Source organism: Myotis lucifugus, unplaced genomic scaffold, assembly GCF_000147115.1.
Source record: "Myotis lucifugus unplaced genomic scaffold, Myoluc2.0 scaffold_652, whole genome shotgun sequence".
In the NCBI taxonomy this organism is placed as follows: domain Eukaryota; kingdom Metazoa; phylum Chordata; class Mammalia; order Chiroptera; family Vespertilionidae; genus Myotis; species Myotis lucifugus.
The window spans coordinates 449,433-453,826 of NW_005871700.1; the positions used below are offsets into that span (position 1 = coordinate 449,433).

Below are 4,394 nucleotides of genomic sequence, written 5' to 3' on the forward strand. Positions count from 1 at the left end.
CGTGTCTTTCTATTGAGACTGTAACAACTGACCAGCAGAGCCCTGCCAGTGAATATCTTCCTTCTTTGGGAGAGAAGGTCAGCATGGTAGAAGACATGGAGCATTTACCTAAAAGTCAAACAGACATGGAGGAGAAGACTGGCTCCTCTACTCATTAAGAGTCCTGGTTTTGCTCAGTGGTTGAGCACCAACCTATGTACCAGCAGGTCATGGTTCAATTCCCGTAGGGGCACTTGCCCAGGTTGTGGGCTCAGTCCCCAGTTGGGGGCATGTGGGAGGCAACTAATTGATGATTCTCTCTCATCATTGTTATTTCCATCTCTCTCTCCTTCACCCCTCTTCTCTCTGAAACCTTTAATAAAAACAAATTATTTAAAAAGGAGTGTATAGTTGGGCAAGTCATTTAGCTACCTGGACCCTCTGTCTCTTCATCTGTAAAATTTACAAAAAATTCTGCTACTGAGATGGTATTATATAGTTGTGGTGAGTGGAAAGCGAGATGCTACCTGTGAAAGTGCCTGTGCTGGTGAGTGTTAATTATCCTCTCCTAACATATGTCTCCAAACTCTGGGTGACCACAGAGTCTGACACGTCTGCATGCCTACAGAACCTGTATAGACTTCAGGACTAACTAAAGGGCAGAAACCTAAGTGGACGTTGTAGGATGCCATCCTCAAGTGTCTTTGCAGGGGAAGGTCATACCTTGGCATTCAGAATGGCAGATAATAGGTGAAATTGTTTGAGAACATGTTATGGGTGTTTTCATGAGCCCCCAATAATGACCAAGAGAGACAGAAGCAGTGTGGGATTGGGGTGTGGATGACCAGCCAGTAAAAGAAGGTATCAAAGCTAATATGCCCTCATTCCAATGCACAGGCTGGTGAAGCCATGGGCCGACGGGGTTATAAGATGTGCTAGACGGCAGGGACAAGCAGGCATGGCAGACCATGGCAGAGGCTACGTGGGGTAATCGAGGTGGAAGAGGGAACAGAGAGCGCTGGGAGATGGAGCTTGTAGGGTCAGCCCAGACCATCGTTTTGTCAGGGCTTCTTTGGGAGACCCAGGCTTATCCTCTGCCTCAGGAAAACTCTGAATCAAAGACTCCACCCACAGAGCCTATGTCCCAACTTATCCTAACTCCTAGTCACTCCAGGGAAGCAGCTGGTATTTCCCAGCCCACACCACTCAAAGCCCCACATCCCAAGGGCCAGGGTTGCTCTCATAGAGTTAGGCATCCAGTCCTGCTACAGGTCGGAGTATTGCCTTAGAATTGGGTATCTCCAAATTTGTTTCTACTCCAACTCCTTCTGAGTCTTGCCCTATTAAAGGCTCCTACTACAGGCCTGTTATGTGCTAGAAGGTCATGTTTTTCTTCACCAAAATCATATTCCCAGAATGCTGGAGAAAATATTATCATGCCCTTTGCCCTGTTTAGATACATGGACATGGAAGGAGGAAAGAAACTAGCTGGCAGACCTTGCCTCTGATCTATCCTGAGTGCCTTGTCTTCATGGGCTCAGTACAGGGCACACAGTCCATTCTGTTCATCCACAGAGGGTCCACTAGAAAGAATGTCTAAATGGGAAGAATGATACAGTCTCAATAATGCCACAGATAAAATTTATTTTGGACACAAGCTCTTCAGAATCGGCCACTCCAGCACTTTATGTCTTCATCTTCTGGGACTGCACGTCAAGGGATAGACACTTGCCAGGAATGGTGTGTGGAAAATGTTATGCCAAGCACTGGATCCATGATTCATGAGCAATCTTCTGGGGCTCGTCTCCAGGCAGGCTTACACCCCCATTCTTATTCCACAGGGTCATAAACACCACCCTTTTAAAATACAAATTTGATCATGACATTTCCTCTGCTCAGAAACCTCCAGCAGTTTACCAAACTCTTTGGCAAGGCAGCTCATTCCTTTCTGGACCCTGGCTTGGATGATCCTCTACTGAGATGGTGCAAATTCTACTGACCACAATCTCAATCACTTTCCCATCTCCAGCGTAGGACCCACATTTCCCCATCATCTGTACTGCCCTTCCTTACTGTGGCAAACTTTATGCCTCCTTTAAGCTGTTCCTTAAATGTTCTCTACTCTCAGAAATACTTCCCAACCTCCACTGATCCACCCACCCAGGCAAAACCAATAATTCTTCCCAGGGCCTCCAAGACCTTAGTAGAAATTTGTGCAAAGCTGTGGTCACCCTGGGTTGTAATTATTTACATAGTTCTGTCTCCATGAACTAGCTGTGTTTACCTTTTTATCTCACCTTCAGCACAATGCCTGACTGACAGAGGCGATACTGCATAATTGGGGTTCTCTTTCCTTTCCCTCTGCCTCCCAGGATCACCCATTTTCTAGGAAGCGTGAAGCCCCCTTGGGGGGGAAGGGGAAGGAGGGTGGCAAACCCTGGGTCAGTAATGACCTGTGATTCTCGGATCATGGTTACTTTTCTCAAATGAGAGCCCCTCGGGGACAGAGACAGGGATAGGGCTTCTCTTTGAGGAGAGGGTCTTAGATAATGCAGCCAGGTGTCCTACTGCCATTCACTTCCAGCATCTTTCTCTTGGAGTTACCCAGACTTCTGTGTGCAGTGGACATGTGAACATCCATCAGCCCCAGGAAAGTCCACTGGGGAGTAGTTAACACCCTTGTCAGCTCTTGACTGATTTATACTCACCACACGAATAGCAAGTTTGCATACATGGCCACATCCATTGCTGCAGCATTTCATTCCCCTGGGACATGAGTAATCTCCTGAGCATCTTTCACCACAAGGCCCAACGGTTCCTTTGGGCACCTTGGGGCAGAGTCCAGGTTTGACTCCCCCTGAAAAAAAAAAAGGTGTTTCTGGAGTCTGGAATAGTCACTAACCAGGTATGAAAACTTCTGTTAGAGTTCCACAGCCTCACTGCTGGCAGGACTGCCACCTCTTTCATTTCGCCCTTTGTACTCCTGCACCCTCCCTCAGCCTCGGCAGCTCCACCCTCACACTGAAGCCCCCATTTTCACAGTCAGGCTCTTAGGAGAATGTTCTCCCTGCTGCAAAGGCTGCCCTGTCCCAGCAGGCAAGAAACCTGCTCTGTCATAAGCCTCTTCTTTCCACCTTAGAAGAAGATATTAGAAACATCTCTGATCCCAGACTTCCGTCTTCCCACCCCACACGTACCCCATGTTCATCCCGGAGCTACTCTGTGTTGGAGCCCTAAATCCCAGGCACATCTAGAGAGAGCCCTAACTTTTAATAAGGCCCCACCTGATCTGATAAGAAGAATGGGGCCCTGGCTGGTGTGGCTCAGTTGGTTACAGCATCGCCCCAAATACTGAAAGTCTGCAGGTTCAATCGCCATTTGGGGCACGCAAGGTGGGCAACCAATTGATGTTCTCTCTCACTTCGATCTCTCTCTCTCTGTCTCTCTCTCTGTCTCTCTCTCTGTCTCTCTCTCTCTCTCTCTCACTATATATATATATATATATATATATATATATATATATATATATATACCTTCTCCTCTCTCTAAAATATCAATAAGCATATCTTCTGGTGAGAATTAAAAAATAGAAGAAGAATGGGAAACGCAGGGTGATAACTCCAGAAGGTCAAAAAAAGTGGGTCTGATCAATGGAAAACCTCCACTCTGCAGCCTGTTCCTGTGCCCACTATCCCAGGTAAGTAGCTGGGCTCTGAGCCTCCTCTGCTCTCAGGTGGGACCCCCTCAGCACCCTTACCTCCATGACCACCTCTCTGAGCGAAGGCCATCTCCATCCCCAAGATGACAAAAGCCACTAGAACAAAGACTGTGCCTGTCTTCATGTTGGCCTTTGATGTGAATGCACACACTGAGCCCAGCCCCAATTTATACCCTTAGTGTCACCAGAGAGGAGTGTGGTGTGGGCCAATAGAACAGGAAATGTACAACATGATCTATTTAGTCTGTTCTATTTCATAACTGGTTTCTCTATAATTAGGGTATGTTTTCTTGTAGATGCAAATCCAAACAGGAGAGTTCAGGTCTTGCTAAATCAAAACTTCGCATTGTTTTCCCTGGTGTCATTAGAGAAAGTGGCCAAAGAAATAAATTTTCTGTGTGTAATTCAAAATTTCAGAGTAAGAGCATAAACTTTGAAGCTATGTGTTATTCCACCTGGTGCCTCCTGGAGGTCCCGTTCCAGGAGGATTCATGTGGTTCTATGAGAGATGGTGAACAGGTTGTGCTTTGGAGACCTCCAGGGCTGAGATCCCCAAGTAGGGGTGGAATGAGTACCTCCCCTTCATCACAAAGGTAGGTAGTAAGGTCTCTCATCTGAGGAGATGGATGTTCAAAGATCACAAGCTGGCAAGGCCTTTGGGGATGGAGAGACAGGGTCCACTCTTGATGGCTGGTGG

General features: G+C 47.1%; 1 long non-coding RNA gene across 1 annotated transcript; it reads right to left on the reverse strand.

Moving 5' to 3' along the window:
• Window positions 1–336: 336 nt before the first annotated feature.
• On the reverse strand, window positions 337–3,897 carry LOC106694819. The gene is made up of 4 exons (XR_001345885.2): window positions 3,737–3,897; window positions 2,688–2,836; window positions 1,477–1,836; window positions 337–352 (listed from the first exon to the last, which is right to left on the reverse strand). It is a non-coding gene; the product is annotated as an uncharacterized LOC106694819 (long non-coding RNA).
• Between the last annotated feature and the right edge of the window lie 497 nt (window positions 3,898–4,394).